Here is a 24,812-nt window from a genome sequence, read left to right on the forward strand (position 1 = left end):
ACTTGATCCATCTCCTGATCCTTACAACCCCATGTTTTCCACTCCTGCCCTTTCTCCACAATATCTCAGTCACAAATGGTTAGAAAAATAACAGGGGAATTTGGAGAAGTCTACAGTGGCAAAAGAGGCTTCCAACCCTGCGACACTTCAAATCAATTCTGTTGACACCTTAGCTTGGAAATTCTCAGCACAGAAATGCCAATAATACCCTAACAGTCTTCCTGACACTTGGAGAGGATGTAAAACAGCAAGCGAGTAGCACTCAGTAGGCTGTGCCCTGCTGTTAGAAGGACATGGAGAGGCCTGATAGTGTGCTGACCAACACTACTGATGAACCGAGTGGTGAACAGTGCTCCCTGCTACAGAGCAGAGCTAGGGGCTTTCCCCAGTGCAAAAATGAGGTGTCAGTTTAGCATGACTGGTACCTCATTAGTGCAGTGCTCAGGTCCCTTTGGGCACATGGATGGAAGTGACTCAGGAACCAGAAAGACACGGAACTGAATGATATGGGGAGTTTAATACTGACATTTTAATACACAGCTCTGTGATCACTCCCCCCCGCTGCACTCTATTCCTGTCTCTAGCAGTCATGAACCTCTTCCCCTTGATGATTAAAAGGCTAAAGACAGGCACTTCCTTAAATCCGAGTCACTTTCTTTCAGCCAATTAGGGCATACATTTGCATTTTTAAGAGCAAATATATACACCAAGGAGGAAAAAGGAAAGATGAACCCAATTTACTAACTACACATACTGAAAAATCACCTTATTGCAGGAACCAGGATGACTCAGAAAACAAATGTAAATAGCTCCTGTGATTTAGCACTGACTGACACCCATTGCATTAAAAGAAATTGGCCATTATTTCTCGCAAGCTCCATGCTAATGCCTTCCATAAAACATCAGCAGGGCATAACCATCCAGAGGCTTTACTTGGTGGCAAATAATTCCCTGATCAGTCTAGGGAAAGGAAGCTAATGTGCATCTCCAGCTTTTTGGGGAATGTTCCAGGGTTGTAAAGCATGAGTCAGCAGCATTGCTGCTATAGAGGTTTTTCCCTACCAGATGCTGCTGGCATTTCCCAGCTTTGGTATGGTAGCACAAGTGTCCATAGGGAAATAGATACCCTTTGTATCAAATGGAACAGGTGTATTGATTGCCATCTGTTCATTATCATATTAAAAGTCATCGCAGACCTGTATGTTCACGATGCAATTCTTCACAGCAAAGAGCTTCACTTCCACAGGAAGAAAGAGTCAAGTTGATGGTGAATGTGGGAGAAATCAAGTCTTTTCATTCTCACTGGTCCTGCTACTACAGTAATACCACAGCCACCTTTGCTACTGCACTCACAACAAAAAACACCATAACACATCTCATGATGCAATTTTGCACACATGCAGCTTCCTCTAACCAAGGATCTCAATCATTTTGTGAAGCCGATGAATACCCCTAATGATGGGTGCATTGGCATTGCTTTGGTTTACACACAAAGAAAAGGAAAAGAAGGAAGACACAAACTTGCAGGAATGAACATGGCAGCCTACACAGCCTTCAACGATAGGCCTGCACTTCATCACCCCATCCTCCAGCTGAGACTATGTCAGCTGAACTCCTGATCCAGTTCACCTTTCAGTGGATTTCTGCACTGTAATGGTCATTATTTTCTTGACAGGTTATACAGGGTCCTTCCTAAACTTACTAAACCCAACTTCTGCTGTCTAACTGTCCCTCACTCACTATTTAAACATAGCTTGACAGAGAGCAAAGGACAATCGTATTTTCTTCCTAGAAATGAAAACCTAAGCTGTAATGAGTGCTCCCTTCCCTGAAATGAAGAAAGCATTGACGTAACCTCACCACCTGATGCCTTTGATCTTCCAAGCTGGCAGTACATGCACATGATAGGCAGCCAGCACCCCAGAGCAGCTATAGCACATGCCGTGTCCTGCCCAGCTGACAGAAGGGCCACAGAGAAACTGGGGTACTCTGGTGCCAAAGTAAGGGAAAAAGCGGTAGGGGAGGACACAAGACATAAACCCATGGGAAAACAACTTTCATCAGGACCATTAGCTCCAGTCTTACTCACAGAAAACCGGTCTTATGTGGATTACGTTCTCCCCAGCTATAATTTTTTAGTCCATTAACAATTTCAGCCTGCTTTGATGCAGAAGCAGAGATAACTGTCTTCCTACAAGTCATATGAAAACATACATCCAAGGAGAAAAGACAGACCCTGCAAGTGACCCTCCCCTCATGTCACAACTGGAAGGAAAGCCATAACATAGGACCCCTATTTGCCACTGAAAAATCTGCCAAGAAGACAGACTTTGTAATCAACAGAGCAGCAGGAAAATCTTCACTAAGAATTTTTCTTCAAGCACAAGACACAGATCTTAATTTCAACTGAATTAACTTAAATTCAACTTAATTTCAAACTGAAACAGGGGAAGTTCAGCATGGATTTAAGGCAGAAGTTCTTCCCTGTGAGGGTGCTGAGGCACTGGCACAGGGTGCCCAGAGAAGCTGTGGCTGCCCCATCCCTGGCAGTGTTCAAGGCCAGGTTGGACACAGGGGCTTGGAGCAACCTGCTCTAGTGGAAGGTGTCCCTGCCCACAGCAGGGATTGGAACTGGATGAGCTTTAAGGTCCCTTCCAACCGAAGCCCTTCTATGATTCTAAATCGACAGGAAAGCCAAAACCATTTATTCTGGTGCTCAGAAAAAATACTTGTTTCATGTAAGCACAGGACAAGACAACGTTAATACTGGTAACTTAACCTTAACCTTAGTAAAACTGAGAATATTGAGACCCAGCCTAGAACAGCTGCAAAACAAACTCCCTGCTTACCTCCATGGCACATGCTCTAACAGGGCTGTCTAACATGTGGGGTTAAAGAAGGGGTGATGATCTCAGGCCAAAGCTAGACAGAGTCCCAGGCTCGCTCCCTGCTGCTGCTTCCTGGTGATGAACTGATGCCACACAGCGCTTCTTAATGTCTCCTGCATGTGTGGTCACCATGTGATTGTTTAAATGAAGGCCAGTGCCAAACATCACGTCATTCTGGGTGCATGCCCTGGAGTCCACAGACTGTAACCCAACACACCTCCCTGCCACTGTATACTCTGGCTCCTGTTGCCTTTCTGTATCAGCTAACACAATGTTTTTCTTTTGGTATTCCAAGCCATAGTCTGCTACCCCTGAGGCCACAGGATCTTTAAGTCCTGCCAATATGGAATTATTTCTCTTCTTACAGCATAAGTACCCCTTACCTCTACTTCAAGAAAATTACATTGCTTGAAATTATTTCCATTTTTGCCAGCATAACATCTCATTTTCTTCTTTGCAGCCTGAAGGAATGATTTCTAACGTGAATCTTAAAAGCCCAGATCAGAGGAGGAAGTTAAAATGACTGATAAATCACAGGTGTAAAATATAGAGGTATTGTTTATTAAAAATACAAACCTCCTCGCCACCTCTGATCTCTTAACAAATAGCTAACACCCTTTCTTTGGTTTCTGGAGACCAGAGAGGACTGGTAAGATGCTGTGCACAGGAGACAGCCCCATAGGAGATGAAAAGCATTCATCTGAAGGGATCACATAGTCAACAAATCTGACTCATTACCCACTGATACTGTAAAACCCAGGCAGCTCTACCTGCCTGCTCACAATGCCATCACTTCTATCTGGGAGAGCTCCTTGCTTTCCCCTTCCCTGTGCTGCAGCAAAATCTCAGATCCTGACAGCAAGCCCAGCAAGCAATGCTAGTCCTTGAGACAGAGTTTGCAAAACATTAATGAAATCAGACTGCAGCTTGGCTTGCTGCCCTTGGATAATGGAAGTGAAATTAGAAGTAGAGGGAAGAGGGGGTTGTTCGTAGCTAGAAAGAGATCGCTGAATGTGTTTCTCAAGAATTAGAGCATTTTATATGCTATTTACTTCAGGTTTTCACTTCACTTTAGTGATAACTGATACCAGGAGGAAATTAAAAGCAGCTAATTAAAACTAACAGGTAAAGCATTCCTTTGAAGTATTTTATTTAGCCAGGAAAACCTATCAGGTAAGAAGCCTTCTGCCAAGGACAGAAAAAATACAAGGACTGAGAAAACAAAGATGTGTAGAAGAGGAAAACAAGGAATAGAATTGGATGTAAAAACAGGAGAGAGCATAGCCTGAAAATACCACAAATGCTTTCCTGCAGGAACAGCATCTATCAATCAGCCCTAGTAATTTATTGCCATAAAATTGATTACTCGTCATATTCCAGAGGGATGCATTACTGCTAGCAGTGGCCCATGTCCTTGCCAGTGCTGCTGTTCCGGTCTGGGGTTCCTGCTTGCCTGGGGATCCAGACTGGCTCTTCCAGGAGAGCAGGCTTTGTCACAGGGTGATCATTACTCCTGGTTTACCAGGTTTCCAAGAGGCACCCTGGAACTCCAGACTAAAACACACAAAGATTTTGATTGCTGCCCTACAAACACACATATTCCCTCCAGGTCTACATGTAGAGCTAAGGACTACAATCACCTGTAGGACACCGGGGAAGAACACACACAGTTTGGAAGCTATTGGGTGAGAATTGGCACCTCAGAAGTTAATATATGATGGATACACTTTTCCTTCTCTCCATAGAGGTGCAGGGACCAGATTTTCATTCCTGACTGAATCTGGGGTGTGTTTATATATTTTTAAGGGCACAGTCCCCATTGCAAACCAATGAGACAAGCATTACCCAACCGCTTCACACATCTCAAAGTTTAATACCAAAAAATGAATGCGTTTTTATTCTGCAGGGTTTTATCTCACAGTTTCCTTTACAGCAAGGAACCAAACCCAGAAGATATTGGGGGAAAGAGGATAACAAACTGCTTCTCCCAGGAACTAGCAATGACACTGTCAAAACTCCCCAGTCTGTTTGCTTCATTGTGATAGAGAGAAATCACTTCTGCAGTGCCGGTGATATGTCAAGAAGCTGTCAGTGGCTCTTCCAGCCCTGCCTGGCTGTTGAAATGCTGTGCATTAAACCCTGAGCTGACACACATGTGGGTTTGGGGCAGCAATGAAGGGGTTAAAAGAAGTTTCCCTCCTCCGGGAAAGAGATCCAGCATGAAACCTCCACTATGCTTTCTGCTGTGCGCCGATAGATCCTATGTGCTCTGAGACAAGCAGTGATTTTAACCCTGCTCTTGCCAATGCTAAACTCAATATTGAAACAACCTACATCTGATATAACCAAAGGCAGTTTTGAACCCTCACTATACTGACCCAAGACAACTGACAAGCACCCAGGTCTGTATCTCACCCTTCGGTAGCTGCAGCTGAAAGGACTAATTAAACAGCAAGAGCATACGCGTACACAGCAAAAATAACTTCACAGAGCCTGCCAAAGCTATTTGAAAACCTATGCAAAGCTGCAACAAAACACAGCTTGACAAAATGCAGGAAAAACAACGCAGAATAACAGGTATTGTTTAAATAGAAGTAAAAACTAAACACCAAAAAACCACAACCCAGCCCAAACCCTGTATCATGCTCATTCCCCCATTCCCAAAATCGCATTCAAACACAGAGGTGTCCTACCTTTTTGATCTGTGAACAAGCAGATTCCAATCAGTGAGTCACGACCAAGACTATATACCAGAGAATCTGTTAATATAAAACAAATATGAGCAAAAAAAACCTTGAAAATACTTATTTTTTCTGGCAAACAGTTTTCAGCTATAAGAAGGGTTTTGTCTATTATACAAAGACACAGATGCATAAAGATAGCCAGACAAGAAGACGTTTATGAAGGTATATGCATATAATGTATGCATCAAATAGATTTATAAACAGAGCTACAGAAGTTTATTACCTATACATTTTAATTCATTCAGTGTGCACCGCTGTGGAATTTAACCTACAAGCAGACCAAACCCAGAAAGCTACAGCATAAAGGGATAAACTCTTTCAAATCAATCCTCAACAAGCAAACAAAGCTGACAATTCTAAAGGAAAATCATTACCAGCTCACATGCTGCCATACCCCAAAAGCCTATCCTTAAATAACTGCTGCATAATCATTCTCATGGAGTGTTGTTATCCATCGGCTCGCTGCCTATGCCCAGACAGACGCAGTCTGCAAGCCACCAGCTTGTCTCTACCATGTGTACGTCAGGAAAAGGAAAACTGCAAATTAGAAGAAGTCCCCGCAGTGGTGAAAAGGAAAAGAGGGTGAGTGGGAGAGGAAGAGGGAGTTCACTGGCCACAGAAATTTCCAGAATGATGACAAACCAGCCAGCTCCGCCATCATCCACTTACAATAGGATGCTGCACCTCACGGCTGCTGAAGCAGTTTGTCATGGGGGTGCTGGTATTGAATGCCCGACAGGCATTTTAATTGCCTCCAACCAAGTGTGTCCCCAGGAACTGGGCCTTTAATCCTGCAGATATCATCAACTGGTTTCTTTTGTGCTGCTGCCAAGCACACACAGGCAGGCACTGCACACAGGCAGCAGCACACCCGGTCTCCGTTGCGATGCCGATCCAAATCCTAAACAGGTTTTAGGGATGGTACACGCTGAAAAGGAGGTCTTGAGGGATTTAGCATTTTCTGCATTATGGATTAGGAGGGCAATTCGCTCTCCCCCTTTATTTTTCTATCTAGCACTTCTGTTCACATGTTGGAATCAGCTCGGGTATGCTGTTATTTAAGCCACCAACAGGGAAATAAAACCAGGGAAAATGCAGAAGTGCTGCAGGACTGCAGGGATCCTTTAGGACCAATACATGAGAGGAGCAGAGCTCACTGCACAGTTCAGCTTGCAAAGGGGCTGCTGTGAGGGGTGCAGTTTTACTGCCACTATTCAGCCATCATCTGCCTCGATCTCACCTCCTTCTGAGGCTTTCTCCAGACCAATCTGAGCAGGAGAAGGGACCTGTGCATTGGGAAATCAGGCAGTGTTTTGGGAGGAGACCCAGCATGGCTGGAGAGGGGCAGCAGAGAAGGGATGGAGGAACATGAAGCCAACTAGATCCAGTTTCCAGCAGCAAGCTGGTGTTTCTCAGTCCCTGTGACAGCAGAGTCCTTGAGATGGAAGGATGTCAACAAGGGAAGGAAACATCTCTCTGTCACAAAGTCTGGGAGAGGGCAACAAGCCCTATTCACCTTTGAGAGGGACAAGGGGATGGCAGGAAGGAGTAACAAACCTCCCACGGATCTCCAGGGCTTCTCTCCCTGTCAGGGTGGAAGGCTGCAAAGGGAATAGATTCCCTTTTGCTTCCCCTCCAACCACGAGAAGATGACTTTTCACAGACCCATCAAACTTTGCATCAACCACAAGTTCCACCCTCATTGCTATAAACAGATCCTACTGTCTTAAAAGCATCTGTCCTGACCAGATATTTCCCCCCACACTCTCTAAACCACCACAACAGTGAAGAGGACAACGAAATGGAGGAATATAGCCCCTAAATCCAGACTGCATGGGACAGGGCTGGTGGTGGAGAAGGTAACGTGTGGTGGCAAAAGGCCTTCAGAAGGAAGGGAAAAAATGAGCAAGAGCAGCACTAGTGCAAATCTTGGACCTCTCCTCTGAGAAAGCCTCCCATGACTCATCAGAAGGGTGCCTGCTGCTGCCAAACCTCCCACTGCAGAGCTCTTCCTCTGCAGAAACCAAGGAAACTCTAAGCCTGCCCTCGTCTTCCCCAGCTCCACCATTTAACAGTTGGTGCTTGTTCACAGCACTGCTGCCATCCCCTCCTCACTTCCACAGCTCCCCTCCACTAGCCACCCTTGCCCCAGAGCAACCAGGAGCTCTGGGAGGTCCAGAAAGAGCACCATGTTGCTGGGGTGGTGAAAGGGTATCATGAAGTGCTGAAAACTGTCCTCTAGTTTCTCTCGGATGCTCCTGACGGACCTCAAGTGGTTCCCAAGGGATTGATACATATTACCATACTGGAGCCCTTGGCTGAATCTTCATCCAACCATCCAAACCGCCTTCACTCTGCCCATGCAAGCATTTCCAGGCACCCAATCTGCCAAAACAGCCCATGACAAATGGTTTCATCACAAGATAATGCAAAAAGGAAACAATCTTAATGATCGAGTTTGTTCTGGCTGCCCTACAATTTGTATTTTCATACTTCTATAAAAGAATTTTTGACAAGACAAAAGGCACAGGAGGAGACAGGGATGAAGGGTCTAATCCAGGTAAATGCTGGAACACAGAGAACTCTCATCCTTAGAGATCTAACCGCATGTTTTCCTGGCTCAGACAGGAAAGCAGCATCAGCCACAAAGCAAACTCATCACACACAATTAATGCAGTCCAACACAGTGAAACAGGAATACTTGTGAGCAAAAAGAAAACACAAACATCAGGAAGTTGACAAGGCAATGTCCTGCAAACTTTTAAATGATGAACTCATGCTCTGCAGCATCATTTTCAGTGCCATAGCTCTCAAAGAGGCATAAAGACATCTACAGTCTCAGCAAAGGATGTGGGAAGACTGTGACTTCAAAAAACCTGGTCTAAACTCTAAAAACCCTTGCAGCAGGTTCAGGTGGGCTTTTCTCTTTAATTCTGACATTCACGCATGACAGTGCACTCAGTTTCATTACTGCATTGTAGGAGAGCTTAGAAAATCTGGCTGCATACTGGGCCCCTCTGTGCAAAGTGCTGGGCAGAACAGGAGACAGCTTCTGTTATAACGGGTCACTTACAAGAGCCAAACCACAAAAGGGGGTAGTGGCAGCATCCTCCTTGTTGTCATGATGAAACACAGAGCCTCAGTTGCCAAGCCAAGCTGGAAGACCCTCCTAGAACCTCAGATGTTTCCACCCAAGTCACTGCCAAAACCCTGATAACCTTTAACAAAGGACTTGGAGGTTGGTTGCTTCTTTTTAAGCAAAGAATGGGGGAACATTTTATGCACTGCCTTAAATAGCAACCGGTATCATCAGTGATGTAGATTATAAAGAGTAAGTCTACTGAACAGAAACTGCACCACTCTGGTAAAAATAGCCCTGGAACAGGGAATTTACTTCTTTATTCACTATTGTCTTACCACTCAGAACAGTGCTGGGGATGGATGGCTCTGGAGAGCTTGAGAGGAGACAGATGTTTCACCAGACTCTATAAGTGTTGCCTATTCTTCTGCAGCAGTAATCAACATCAGACTATCCTACTTTATTAGCCATCTGAGGGACAACCTGGCCTTCCCCACCTCCACTTCCTTGAGAGGCAAAAACCAGGATATCAGGGCATTAATGAATCCTGGAGACACACGCAGTACAGCAGACTGGCTCTTTCACTGGGGCTACACAGTGAGGAAAGCTGAGGCTGGAGTCACCATCTGTATCTATGGTTACTGATAACAGAGGATTTGGGAAAAGCCACAGGCTGAGTGAGCAGCTCTTGTGGGTAACAAGGTGCAAAGGACTTCAAGGCAGGTTAGAAGCTTTCAGGATGCAGGGGCTGGCCTGACCCCCAGAAAACAAGTGTGCGCTACCTGATGTATCCACCTCACGCAACAGCCCCTCCAGAACCTGTTCAACTGCATCATTTCTTTCACACCAGTGGTGCCCCCATCTTTGTTTCCACAGCAGATTTCAACATCTCCTTCCTCCCAGCCACCAATAAAACAGGCCTGTACTGGTGACACTGTCCTTTCCCAGCATCCATGCAAATGCATCCCTCCATGCCAAGTACCACAGCAACCATTAAACCAGAAACTGACACAACACAGGCTTTTGTGTAGCACAGTTCTAGAAACAACCCTTCTAAACTCAGGCAAATGATGTCTTCCCTTTCTCCTATCTTAACTTATTTGTTTGAAACCTTTCAGACAGATGTTTTTAGGCATGATCTCTCTTTTGGGAATCCAAGCTGTCTCTCCTTAACTAAATAATAGATATGAGGAATACCGAGAAAGGATCTCCTATTTCCATTTTGCCCTCTGCCAGCATGTCACCGAAATCAAGCTGGAAGATGTAGGATATTCAAATCCTCCCAGGCCTGCATTTCAGAACAACCAATTCTGCACAGAACCCTTTGAAGCTACCAGATAAGCACATTCTTGGGTTTCCTTGGGAAATCCTTGGTTTCCAGATCGGAGACCCAGTGAGACCAAAAGAACAAGAAAGCAAAATTCATGAAAGGTGTTTGTTAGTCCCTTGTATGCATTTGGTGTTGTTACTGTTAAAAGCTGCAATGCAATCTTCTGTATAAAACCCCCATAATAAGCCATCACCTCTGCATTGGGTACTGCAGGTGGAGGGGAACAGCCTCTCCGCTTGTTCAGCCCACTGCTTCTGGGGGGCCAGTGTCAGTTGGGTAAAACACCCCAAGCTCAAAATGCATCCACAGAGGGAAAACAAGAAGTAAAGACAAAAATAAGTGGTTACATTCCATATTCTGACACAGCAGAATAAAACCTCCATCTCTTGAGAAATACTGAAACATCACGAAACTCATCTGATGTGTCCTCATCATCTCAGCCTGCAAGTGCCTTGCCACCAACACACTGGTCCCAGTGATTTCCCAACTGGCTCTGGAAGACAATTTCTATTTTCAGGTGGTTCCTGGAGCCTGCAATATTGGAAGTAATCAATAGCACCAACACTCTTGCAGAAACCAGTGACACCTGAGAGTGCCATGACTTCCCCCAAAATCACTGCACTGCACACACCCATGAGCACAACATCTTGAGGCTGCGAGACAGACAGTCAACATTGTAGTGTTAGGCGCCTCAAAGATGACACGAGCTAACACAAAGCTCCTCTCTGACATTCCCAAGTGTCAACAATGGATTCATTATTAGTTTAAACTTGTAAGTGAAAGATGTGGGCTTATTCTTCTTTTTAATGTTTGTTTCATCTTTAATTCTGTTTCCTGAAGGGAGCTAATCTGCATGAGTTTGCATTACCACACGAAGTAGTAGCTGTAGCGTTATAGCCACAGCAAGCAACAGAGGGCACGCTTTCAGGGAATAGTACAAATCCTCCCTCACACACCAATAAGAGATAGACAGACTCTGTCAGAGTCAACAAAAGATAGAGGCAGGTAGCTGGCAGTTTCCAGATGCTGCTTCATCCTCACTCTTCCTGTTCCGTGTTTCCTGCTCTTCCCCTTTCGCTTCCATCACTGCCTTCTCTTCTTCACTCATCCTTCTTCTATCTCCCTCTTTCTGATGCCTCCCTACAACAACCCTTGCCTCTTCCCAACAGGTAAAGGACACAGAGATGTGTCCTGCATGACATCCATTGAGCACTGTGTTACTTACTCATCTGCGTTAGTCCTTCCTCCACAGCTTCATCCTGCTTTGAGGGGCAATACTGCCCTTCACTCTCTGCTTGCAGACAGAAGGAAACCGATTGCTCAACACACAAATTCATGCTATTGAGAGATGTTTAAACCAAGCTCCTAAAGCTGAGGGATGCAAACCCACCAGCTAATGCCGAAAACCATGGTCAACTTCCCCATTACACTTCTGCCTAGAATGTCTCCTGAGAGACTGAACTCCTGAGAGAGTTGGTACCACTCTCTTTAACCCCAGCCTTAACCTCAACTTAGCCACAGTGCTCTGGTAGCCCTTGAGTACACACAGCCCTTGTCCACGTGAAAGCCTGGCATGACATGTGCAGCTTAGAGACACACTGAGTGTTTCTCTGTCCTATCACATGGCTTATGACTAAGAAAATAATGCAGATACAAACCCTACCGCTTCTTCTCATCTCTTCTCTCTCCTCACCTACCAGTGGGGTGATGAATCAAGACAAAAACTTGCTTCCAGTAAAATATCACAGCTACTGCGGCAGGAGTTATTCAAATGTCAGCATGTACTTCATTTAACCATGTAACCTAATGTTTTTCAATTAGCTGCCATGTCATACCTCACAGCGGAAGTGTTACTTATTATTCTGTATTAAATTTATAAGTAAAATATTTTAAATTCATGAATCATTTGTTGATTCAGATTTGGCATGACACGTAATTTGAAGATGAACTCTGAGCTGGCATGGCCCTGACCATCTATAAGGCAGTGACTGCAATGTAGAAAGCACAAATTCCTCTGTTTTGTCTAATCATAGGTTTTGGATAGTATTTTGATTTAAATCCCGTTCACATTTAGGACAATGTGGGACGTTGGCATGTAGTGAAATGCAGTATGGAAAAAAGAGGTTTTCCTGAAATGGGTCTGTATCTGTGATTCCTTTCAGAGAAAAGGTATTTGCTCCTTCACTTTTGTAAGTCAATCTAAAGATCGATCTTTTCCTAGAGATACCTTCCCTAGCAGCTGAGTGCTGCCTTCCTAGAAGCCCCCAGTTAGTTACTTCCTCCCGTGTCCACACTTCCCTTCAAGAAATTGGTTTAAAAATCGGTCAGCCCTAACAACTCGCTGCTTTTCCTCGACAGCAAAACCAGACAAGCAATAGTGATTGCAGTAACATGTAGTAACATGGAGCAGAATTGGTTTGAACAGCTTCTCACTTAGCAGACTTTATGTAAGGAAGGCAGTCAGGCAGAAACCTGCGGTAAAGCTGCCAGCCCCTGAGCCACGCGGAGGGGAGGCAGCTCTGTCCTCACTCCGAAGAGGAGACAACAAAAGCTGCCTTATGAGGATGCTCCCGACAGTCAGCTTGAACCACGTGGACACCATGCTAACATTACACCACAGCTTACTCCCTCATCGTATGGCCATCCAGGTCCTTTGCACGCATATGTGCTGTCCAACAGCTTCCAGTAAAACCAATAACTGACGGCCACTTTAACCTCTGTGAAGAAGCCCAGCTAAACCCACCAGAAGCCCTTCCTTGACTTCAGTGCATTTGGATCAGAACTTGTATTTCGCACGCACTCCTGAAAAGCTTCAGCTAAAGGCGAGGACACCTGGCAGTGCATTCACTGCATGTTACAGACCCTGTCTATGCAGAAGACCCCTCTGCAAAAGGCTCCTTAACGGAGTCTGTTGCATTTACAGAGAAATGAACTTAGCAGATATATTGCAGGCTAATTCATTAGCTTCTTGTGATTGATTCTTGTTTCATCACCATAAAAACAGATTTCCTGTGGTTAACATAATGATGCGAATCCCTCTTTGCTTACACACATTTAAGTTAGCCACCGCTCCACTGAATCCACAGCATTTGCTGCATCAAGACTGGATCAACAACTGGAGACTTGGATTGGGTAACTTAAATGCAGGTTTCATTGACCCTGGTCTCACAGCGCTGTCCAAAATGATTTTTAACCTCTTTGTACAGGAGAATTACATCTCCACCAGGTAGTTGCCTTGAGGATGAAAAGCAGGAGGAGCTGTTTAACAGCACTCAGTTACACTGCCCATGAGCTCAGGGGATGAAGTGAACAGTGCCACATCCAATTGCCATCACCAGGGAGATTTTTGGGAGGTGTAATGTGATTATAGTCAAATCTGGTTTACCAGAATGGGATGGAAAACAAGAAAGTCATTAGGAAAAATGGAGTTTCAGATAAATGAAGGACCTTGGAACTTATCTGATATACCTTAAGGGATGTGACCTTCTTTTAGATGAAGTAGTACATCAATGGTATTTCAGATGATGGGCCCAAACAACAGCAATGCCGGTAAGTCAGGCAATTTCTCCTGCCATTTCAACAACTGACACAGGAATTCTTGCTACTGTAAGTCATCCAGACATTGGTTTAGGCTGTATTCAATGGTTGGTACTGTTCAGCAACACTAGGGCACCAATGCAAATATGATGTGGAGCTAAAAGTGAGAGAAGGCAGAGGTGAGAACAGTGAAAGAAACTGCCAGTCTCAGCTTCTCTACCATCCTGCCTGGGTTTATTTGGACTATTTCACATTGGCAGGCAACAGAAGAAAGCACGGGCAGCTCGAAAGATGAGGGTTTATGTTCTGTGCAAGGCTCCTGAGAAACACAGAACCAGAAAGGAGAGACAGATATAGGAGAGTTAAGCAGCTTTAACAACAAACTCTACCAGCACAGAGGAAGAATACACTAAGCTTTTTAAGAGCCTGAATACTCAAATAAAAATCATACAAAAACCAGAGGCAAACATCATGTAACTAAGAGACAGAGAAAGCACAGGAATATGATCAGAAAGCTAAGGACCAAAATGAATTACAATTAGAAAGGAACAGAAAAGGCAACCAAAAAAGATTAAATACGATGTGAAAAGCAGATGGGGCAAGTCATGGTTCAGCAGCGAGGCCCAGCAAAGATGATGCTCAGAAGGGCATGAGTTGACATACCCAACATCTGCCTCAATTTTCACAAGTAAGATCAGCAGTCAGCAGCACTGCATGCAATTAGTTTTAAGGAGCTGCAGAACCTCGGGTCAGGATAGGAAAGAGCAGCTTAAGAAACACTCAATACAAGATAGATGCAGCTCAGAATATTCTGTGAATCCTCCTTGACTCAAGAGGAGCATTTAAGGTTTCAACACAGACCCTAGAGACGATCAAACATGGCCTGCTCTCTTGAAGCCGTGGGAAATGATAAACCAGTCAGTTAAACCTCATCCTTGCAAAGACTTTGAAGAACTAAACAAGTAGTTTACAAGCACCTACAGGACAAGAGCACAACTGAAAACATACTGCTGGCAATACACAATGGTGAGTAACGAGTCCCAGCATTTCACGTCATTCTCTCCTGATTTTGCACCTACAAAATTGGGGTCTGAGCCCAAGTTGGGATGAGCTTGTCACACTTAGGTAAGCATCTTCAACAGCTGAGTTCATGGAAGCATGCTGCAAAGCACCTTCCTGATCTGAAATCATGAAACCAAGAAAATGAAAGACTGAATATCACTGAGAGCTGAGGCCTCAAATACATAACTAGACAAATCAGGAGTAAGTAGCTAGGCAGTTGCTTGGCAGGAAAGGCTTACTGTGGGCAAAAAAAAAGAGACAAATCATGGTTTTATTTATCCTAATGGGCATGCTGTCCCGAAAACACTGGGATAATTATTCCATTTTCTTTGTTGGTGGTGATGTCTCAGCAGGAGAAGTGCCAGAATTTGGGATTTGCACAGTAAGAAAGATATTGGCAAACTGGGGAGAGCCCAGCTATGAGAAAAAGGGAGAGTGTGGGAAAACATTCTTCTAACCTTTCCCTGTAAAGCACATATTCCAAATAGGTTTCTTCAAACACAGAAAAACAAACAGTAATAAGAATTTTCCAGATTATATCATTTGTGAGATAAAGCAAGCAAGCAATGACATTCTAAATCAAGGCGGTGTATAGGGGAGAGAACAAATGAGGAATTCACTGGACTAATTGAAAACAAAGATAAGGTTTTGGTGTGGTGTTAAACCCAACAACAACAAACAACCTGCTCCTGAGGAAGGTCAAACCATTTAAACCATTTATTTATGGGTTTGTTTTCAAAAGAGCCTCAAGGACAGTGCCTAGACTTGCTGACATCTTCCTCGGAGTAAATGAGGATCCCATTGTCCTACCCTACAGCCACTCTAGCACTTATCCTGATCAAGGACTTTTCAGTCTCATGCTCTGCCAGTGAGGAGGGACACAGGAAGCTGGGAGGAAGCAGAGACAGGACACCTGACCCAAACTAGCCAAAAGGATATTCCATACCATAGAACGTCATGCCCAGTATAGAAGCCGGGGGCAGTTAGCTGGGAGGGCCTGATCACTGCTGGGGTCAGACTGAGTGGTTCAGTCAACGGGTGGTGAGTAATTGTATTGTGCATCACTTCTGGAGAAGGCAAGAAGGAGGTGTGTGTGGTTATTTCTCTGTTTCCTAGTACTATTATTGTATTTTACTTTTAGGTCAATTATTAAGCAGGGCTTAAAGGCTTAAACGACAATCACTTCCCTCTATCCTTCAGAAGCTTCCCATGAAGCCAAGTGCAGAATGTGGCACTGCACCAACACTGCTCCCTCCACACTTTTCTCATGTGGGCCAGCCATGGTGCCGGGGACTTCAGCTTCAGCCCCAGTCTGCCTTTAAGGTTCAGAGAGCCACAATAGCTACAGCTCTAGGGACACTGGGGCTTGAAAAGGCACATGAAGGGGAGCACAGTACTGCACCAACACTGCTCCAAGTGCAGTAACACAGTCTCTCAGAGGACAAGGCAGGTGTGATAAGCCATGTAGCTCTTCCATGAGAATCCCACCGACTGCTCCCCTCTTTGCTGCTGGAGCATCTCAGAGGGATGGGGAGGGCAGTAAGACTGCCATTGAGGTCATTCTTTAGGGTCTGGGAGCAAAGTTTCACTGGGTCTGTGACCTGCCATCCCCCAGACTTCCAGCTGGTCCACAGAATGGGACTGGTTCAGATGAAGATGTCTGTCCACTTATTAACATCAAAGTAGAGACTGAGGAACAGAGACGCTCCTAGCATTTAAACAAAGGTTCCCTACCTCTTTGTAAAGTGTTTCATAATCAAAGTCAGTCTTTGGGGCACAATGGCTCCTGTATTTGAGCCAAAAAAACACAAGCAACAATGTGGAACTTGCAAGTGAAGAACCAGGAGAGCAATATGATTAAAAGAAGAAGAAAAAACCCCAAAACACACAGAAAGAATGCTGAGGAGAGAATAAATGGAATAACTAATGTACATTAGCTCCAAGGTTTGCTCTGCACCAATTGGCAAAAAGAATACATCTGAATCATTAATAAGTGAAGAAACTTGAAGACAATGGCATTTTCAGCCAACATGAGATAAAGGGATGAAAGAGGACTGTAATGAGAATTCTGATGATGGTATCATTTGAGGACTAGGAAGGAGAGGGTCATAGTTAAAAGAAATGGTTCCTCTGTAAAATGAGAGCAAGCATTCTCATTACTAACACAGACAGGCGCATCTGAAAGACCTTATTCAGCTGACGGTGTCACTGAACACCCTTTTGGACACAAGCTCTCCACTAACAATATTAAACAAGGATAGGAGGCTGCTGTAGCAAAATATAGTGTCACTTGTTTATACTTTTTAGCCTCGCAAATCATTAAAGGATGAAAAACAGCTTTCTAGTACCTAATGGGGGCCTACAAAAAAGCTGGAGAGGGACTTTTTACAAGGACTTGTAGGGATGGGACAAGGGTGAATGGTTTTAAACTGACAGAGGGGAGATTTGGGTTAGCTATTGGGAAGAAGTTCTTCCCTGTGAGGGTGCTGAGGTGCTGGCACAGGGTGCCCAGAGAAGCTGTGGCTGCCCCATCGCTGGCAGTGTTCAAGGCCAGGTTGGACACAGGGGCTTGGAGCACCCTGCTCTAGTGGAAGGTGTCCCTGCCCGTGGCAGGGGTTGGAACTGGATGAGCTTTAAGGCCCCTTCCAACTCAAACGAGCATCCAACCTCCTGAGCTTTTCTTAACTCTGATGATTCTCTGTGTGTAGTTGATGGGAGCTTAAGCTTTCGTTGCTTTTGGAAGTTGGCCCTGCAGACCACATTACTAGTAAAAGAGATTGGGAGGACACTGTAGGAATCAAATCTTGGACATAGGAATCTCCACCAATACCTTTTGAAGGCCATTAGCAGTGGAGTCAGGCACACTCACGTCTGCCTCTGGTTCAAATCCTTGAGAGTTTTGCACAAGATAGTTACTGTGCAATGAGACAAACAAAGGGCATGTTAATTTTACAGGCTCACTGCCATAGCTGGGGGGAAAGACGTTAATGAAAACTCAGTAAGACTGAAATGCATTGTTTTCATGAGAGAGAATGAAAGGCTGCAATTTCAATAACAGTACAGAAAAGATCAGATTAGGTACATCTCATAGGATGGAGGGAAGGGGGGCAAAAGCCAAACAAACAAAAACACATCAAAAAACCACTCCACAACTCTGCACCATCTGCAGAAAGAACTACTAGCAACTGGTCATAAACCAAAAGCTCTGTCGCAGTAACCAATTCCAACTTAATAGCTGATACATTCGCTCAAAAAGCTATTCTTGCAAACCCTTCCAAGCCCCAGGAACAAGGCAGCATAAACCACAAAGGCATTTTCACAGTTCCACTATAACAACATCACTCACCACAGCTAAGTCAATGGGAAACAATCGAGCCACTACACTATAGGGAACTAAGGCAGAAAACGCAAGAGAGCATCACAACACAACACAACCTGTCTGCAGCTCCACCTGAACCTAAACCATAGACAGAAGGAGGGTGGGCCCTCCTGCAACTCTTCACACCCATAGGACTTCCTCCCACTGGCAGAGACTGCATTTTCTGCTCTGATAGCTTTGCACAAGTCACCTTCTACTGTCCTCTGAATACCCCCGCTGCAATCAGCAGGACTGGAGCTGGAACAGTGACTGGCTGAGGGAAGTGTGGCAGGACAGACACTGCAGAGCTGCACTTAGAATCACAGAATAGAATCATAGAATAGTTAGGGTTGGAAAGGACCTTAAGATCATCTAGTTCCAACCCCCCTGCCATGGGCAGGGACATCTCACACTAAACCATGCCACCCAAGGCTCTGTCCAGCCTGGCCTTGAACACCACCAGGGATGGAGCATTCACACCTTCCTTGGGCACCCCATTCCAGTGCCTCACCACCCTTACAATAAAGAATTTCTTCCTTATATCCAATCTAAACTTCCCCTGTTTAAGTTTTAACCCGTTACCCCTTGTCCTACCACTACAGTCCCTAATGAAGAGTCCATCCCCAGTATCTCTATAGCCCCCTTCAGATACTTGCCAGGCACATGCATGGAGCCGCAGAAGTGGAAAGGAGGGAGCTCCAGAGACCATTCACACATTTACTCACTGACTGAACCTCAGTTCAATCAGAACAAGTCTCCACAGAGACACACACTTAGAACAGAGCCTTGACTTTAGCTTAGACTAGAAACTAAACTCCAACACAGCCCTTTCTTACAGGACTTGCAAATAGCCTAATACTTTGTATGCCTTAATCAATCATTTCTGCTTTCCAGTCAATGCAAACCAAAAACCTCTGAACTTGGACAACTGGCAACCTCATCCTTCAATGTTCCATTGCTTACACGCAGATATAAATCTTCTTCCTGACAGAGCTTTCATGGGACAAGAGATTAGTGGAAAAGAAATGGGTTTTCATTATAGGATTTATTCTCTATTTGTTGCATATGTGAGGTTTCTAAGGGATAAAAATCAGCCTGTGTGTTCATTTGGAAACTACCGATTCTCCCTTCAACTGAATTCCTTATTCTGCCCTATTAATAGACTAAAGTTTGAAGAGAAATAAATATTTACTGCATTCCTTAATAAAGGGAAACCATGAAAGTCATTAATAAATCATGAACAGCTTTACTAATAAAAACCCAGAGAGCCATGCCAAAACAACCAGCTTTCACACATAAAAAACCCAGCACACAAACAAGACACAAGAAGCCTACACCTGCTGCAGGGAGTTGCACGTCAGCAGTCAGAACCTTCACATCTGGAAATGCTGCCTGAGCCTTTGTTAGCTTAGGATATTTTTCCAGGCTATTTCAATTCTTTGCCACAAGACATCACCTGTTAAAGCCATCAAGAGACTGGGAGCTCCAGAAAAATTCACACCAAGTATTTCTCCAACAGCATCCCCTGGTTACACCTGTGTGCCAAAATCATCTGAGCTTTAACCACTGCAGCGCTGGCAAAGACACTTTTCCTCCAGCCCTTTTTGTTCCCCCAGCAGATTGTATTTGCTCATCCTTCTTGCTGGATTTAGGCCGCTTCCAGTTGCTGAGCCCTGTTAGTCCATCAGGAAGGAGCCCTAATGCAATCAGCTTCCTCAGAACAGATTTTCTTCCTGCCCTGTTCCCCACTCTTACGCTTGCACATCTCTTCTCTGTTCTCTGTTCTCTTCTTCAGCCACTCTGGAGGGCAGGGTTCAACATTACAGAGGCAAGTCATGGAAGGAGCACATCCAGCCACAGATACTGGCAGCATGGAAGGGCTTTCTTTCCCTTGCACCTTTTGGAGACACTTGGAGTATCTTCTTAGTAGAAATATCTCTCTGCACATGTCCCATCTACTGACTGTCAAACAGTCAGCTGATTCCTGCCTCCCACCTTTCCCAAATTCCAAAATACTCTGTCGCTCTAGAGTTTAACAGCATCTGCCAGCCACTGAACACAGTTAAAAGCTGTGAATACTTACAATAGTCAAACCTTCCTTTTAGAAAGGTAAACCCATGAGCTTATCCTCCGATTCCTGCTCCCTGAGTCGCCCAGGGGTCACACCTCAAGCTTTCAGGCAAAGGAAACACTGGCTTCTCCCAAAACATACAGTATAATTCTGAAATGCTTCCGTGTTAGACATGTAACAGCAAATGTAAATAAATCTAAACGGAGCTCAAGATGCGATATACTGTTACAATACTGGCACTCCGTTTCTTCCATCTGTTCTCTCGTTCTTCAACCTTTTCTGTAATATTTAACAACCCTCTGATTCTTTGTCTTCCATCCATCTCTTTCCCCTTCCTGCTGCTTCTTTGCATCTCTGTATTATCTTCCATTCAATTTCCCATCTTTTTCCATCACCCATGCCCTAGAGGTCTGCATCAGCTCTGCCAGGGCACCTTGCCCACTTCATCACTGTGGTTGTGCCTGCCCTCTGCCCAGGCCCCCACTAAAGGCCTGCAATCTCCCAGTCCTCCCAAGAACAAGGCTTCCACAGCCACGATACATGCTGCAGCTCCTTGGGTGCATACTACACACATGCCCACAGCCAGGTCATCCTCCATGGGGAAAAAATGCTCACACCCCACCATGCCCCAAACCCACCCATTGCCCTGGTGCATCATTCACTGCACTCCTCCACCCTCTGATTCTCATTCCTCCTCATCCCCAGCCCCACTTCCTCCTAAGCAGACCAAATGCTGCTTAATCATCTCACAGCGGTGTCATGTCAGGAGGCCCAAATCCTTACTGTTTTGCAGTGCATACCTCAATCCTCAAGTGAAAGCTTTAGTACATGTGCTGGACCCCGTTGTCAAACTGCTCTCAAAATTCAATGAGTGTGCCAGTGGGGCAAGCAAAATGGAGCAGTGTCTTCTCTCTACCTTTCCCATCTAACCTTTTTCCTTGTCTCTCTCCATTCCCTTTAACAAGGGAGAAATCAAGTGCAGGAGCCTTCTCTTTATAAAGCTATATATTATTAATAAGTATACACACACACACACACTGGTTCAGACTGACTCCAGCACGTAGCCAAGACAGAAATAACTGAACACTTATTTTTTATGCCTTGGCAGAAATGATTTTACAGTTCAGTAACTTGAAAATCAAGTCACCTTCCACCCTGCAACATGCAATCTGATGAGCAAAAGGCAGAGTGCAGAGGCAGGTATCACTTGAAGTTAAGTCTCCAAACAGCATGTCCCTAATATCCACAACACTGAGCAGGTACCTGCCGTCTGACAGACAGCTTGGAGAAAAAGATAACCTGAAAAGCTTAAGGCTTTTTCACTTTATTTAACTACCAACCCACACGTTGCTGTTTAATTTCTGTGGCTCAACGTTTTGCCCCTTTTAAGAGACCAAAAGACACTCTCATCCCGAATTAATCTTTCATTCCTGAAAGGCACTGGACTGAATCTCCTTATCTCCCCCAGTCACACCAAGGGCAGTGGCAGCTGATCCTTGCCTGCAGTGCCCAGTCCATTATTACTATTTTCCCTCTGAAGTCCACACAGGCACTTCAGGAGTGGGAGCTTTCTCAGCTGCACAAGCACCTCCCAACCCACATGGAGGGAAAGCAGGAATGAAAGCAGAGAGAATACAGATTGAAAACAAGCAGCAAGTGCTGTTTGGGCTGGGAACAGGAATAACACACAGAAAAACCCCACCCAAACAAAATCCCTCTAAGCAGAAAGCAGTCAGGTCTAAACCTCTTACAGCTCATGCTGACCTTGGCCAAGCAAATGTAATGTCTCTACCAGTGAAAGTGAAAGACAGCCAAACTCCTGATGTAGCCAGGTCCCTTCAAGCTATTAGAACCTGAAGACTAGAACACAGAATACTTTAAGGTAAGAAAAATAGAAAAGCAAAAGGAATAAGAAAGAAAAACTCCGTCTTACCTAAAGATTCAGCAAAATGACCTTGCACTAACTGAAGGCCAACCCTACATCAATGTCCTGCTGAAAGCCTGTCTGCTCTCAGGGAACAGCTGATCTGACCAAGCTGGACCAGAGGTTTTGGAGGAGATGGGATGGGCCCTTCCAGGCAAACCTCTCCCGAGTGAGCAAACAGCAGGAGCAGATGCTCCAGCAGAAAGGCCCAGCACTTGCCCACAAGGAATAGATGGTGCAGAGCAAAGCCTAAGCTGACACAGGCTTCTTCATTTGCTCGCTGTTTATTATGTATGAGCACAGCACCATCTGCTTCACTCTACCCTTCAAAAGGCTGTAGCAGGGAGGAGGCAGGCAGCCTGTTTGCCATCCTCCTGCTCTGCAGCAGGGGTGAGCAGGCTGCTCTGTGCCGAGGGGAGGCTGCCCCATCCACAAAAGCACCCACACGGAAGGGGCTAAGGTGTGGGGCAGGCAGGAGGAACAGCACTGGGGAAACGGCTGCAAAGAGCAGAGCACTCTCATCTCATACGGCCATGACTCGGGTTCACAGCAGGCTGAATGCCAGCAATGCAGAGAGGGGAGCGGGGATACAGCAGAGATGGGGTCAGTGGGATTTCATCCATACTCAGGGGAACATCCCTTATCCTGGCTGTAACCAGAGCACTGCCAGAGCTGGACGGCGCTCGCTGCTGCTCCAGCAGTCTTGGCCAGGGGAGGGAACCCACAGTCCGACCAGCTTCACAGCATGCAAAATTGCTGCTTCCAAGGCAAACTCTCTTCTAAGGATGAAGGATGCTTAAGAATGAAGGATGCTGCCCTGGTGTCCAAGCACTAAGCAAGATTGAGGTGCAGGTCCCTGAAGACATTTGTTTACTGCTTTCAGAGCTGGGTGGGTTTCAACAAGGAGATCCAACAGCCTCAGAAAGGGTGCCTTGAGGTTGCCAGCACATGCAACACAGCTGCAAACGATGGACCATTCACTGAACACGCACACATCTGATGCTGTTTTGGGGATCCCAGTGTTAGATCAATCACTCAACATATTCTACCACTCATTACTGGCATCCTCTTCCTCGTACACGCCCAACCTGACTGGTTGATACAGCTTCAATGCAGCTCTGAGGAATGAAGTGCTAGAGAACTTCATATATATATGTGTATATACACACACAGACCACGTAACTGTGAAACACCCCATCTGCTCACGTTACAACACTTTAAACGCATGCAATTAACTGAACTGAAATGGCATAAGGATCTGGATCAGTCAGTGTCTTTTTCCCCCCACTCCCACTATTTCCACCTTCCTCTCACCCTAACATATGGAATGCCATATGAATTACTGAATGGATCATGCTAAAACCAGAGCCTCTAAAATCTATTTTTAACACAGATTATGGGGGATATTGTCAGTCCATGGTGCAGCATTGTTTGCCTTCTGAGCCTGGTCTGTCACTACTTCTGGCAAGCCCCACTTCCAGCACTGACAACTCATCTCCAAACCCTTCAATAGCTTTCAGTGCTCTGAAATAAAGCTCAGTTTCCCTCTGAGCTCCTTGATGGGAGCTGCAGGAATAGCAGGTCAGGCAGCAGATAATGCACTGCAGTTTTTCCAGCCTCCTGCTGTCCTCCTGAAGTAGCTGTGAGATGTCTAACAAGGATGCCCAGTTTTCACTGTCAAAGCTACCATGGTATTTATTAGTCTGAGCTTCATGAAACACCATCAAGACACATGAATTGCGTGCTGCCCCAAGAAACAGCTAAAGAAGAGTCCACACTGATTTTTGCCCTCTGGTATAAGCCAGGAGGGTTTTTTCACCCCCCAACCCTTAGGAACCTCAACAACACAGTCAAAGTCTTGGCAAGAAGAGTAATTGGAGCAACCTGGTTTGTTTGTATGCTGATAATTAAATCCTGAAGCAAAGCTAGGGAGACTCACAGCAGGGATCCATCAGCAGACAGACAGGAAGATGAAAGATCTCTTTACAAGGCCACAGCAAGCTCTACCAGGCATTTTAAAGCCAAGGCAGGTCAGGTCAGCCAGGTTATTATCGGCTTTGAGCAGCCCATACAGCAGCGAGAGCATATATATTACCTGAAACTGCAATGGTTATCAAGAACTGCACTTTCTCCTACCCTTGAAAAATCAATAAAACCATTACCAACCTCATCTTTCCAGCCAAATGCACCATCAGCAATGCAGACTTCATCCAAAACCAATGTCAGATAAAAGGCTTCAGGTGAGGTCACAGAAAATTACAGGGAACATGTGCCAAAGGAAAATGATTTCTGGACAATAACTCCCTCCCTTTTAACCTTTAGAGGCTCATCGGAATCAGGCATCACTGGGTGCATTTTCTTCCACAATGAACTGAACAACTGAAAGAAAAGCAGCTCACACACACATACACAGATGACCACATGAATACAGTTTCTAACTGATTGCAGAAATGATGCTCACATTTGCATATTAGATTTTACCTGAGGAAATGCAGGTGCTGCCTAGGCAAAATGGGAGGCTGGGGCCAATCCAGCATTTCCAGCTATGGGTCGAGACAAGGTAGTGGTTCACAGAGTTCCTAGCAGTTAGGGAAGGGAAGCTGCGTGCACTGAAGCAGCTTTAAAAGTGTTTAACCGAGCAGAAACTGGAATTGATGTGTCATAAACCACTATCAATTACCATGAAACTGTTACTTCATTTTAATGTACACAAATCTTTGCCTGCCTCTTTCAGGGTACCACTATTTCGCAAGCAGAGGCAGCTTCAAGCCTCATATATTTCCTTTTCCCTCAATGACAAAGGAATTCCCAGTCATTCC

General features: G+C 45.1%; 1 protein-coding gene across 44 annotated transcripts in view; it reads right to left on the minus strand.

Annotated features, from left to right (window-relative positions):
• MAP2 (microtubule associated protein 2) overlaps positions 1-24,812 on the minus strand; it is a 226,684-nt gene that overhangs the window by 131,317 nt on the left and 70,555 nt on the right. For 39 of the 44 annotated variants that reach the window (XM_062602357.1, XM_062602502.1, XM_062602413.1 and 36 more), the window contains exon 3: positions 5,582-5,647. The exons of 3 other annotated variants lie outside the window; for them this stretch is intronic. The gene's annotated coding sequence lies outside the window, so the exon portion shown is untranslated. Of the gene's footprint in view, positions 1-5,581; positions 5,648-6,006; positions 6,239-24,812 lie in introns of those variants that run through there. 2 more of the 44 variants (XM_062602331.1, XM_062602321.1) reach the window with 2 other exon arrangements.

This window comes from Pezoporus occidentalis, unplaced genomic scaffold, assembly GCF_034315485.1.
Source record: "Pezoporus occidentalis ecotype Australia unplaced genomic scaffold, CSIRO_AGI_Poc_V1 ctg118, whole genome shotgun sequence".
NCBI classification, from domain to species: domain Eukaryota; kingdom Metazoa; phylum Chordata; class Aves; order Psittaciformes; family Psittacidae; genus Pezoporus; species Pezoporus occidentalis.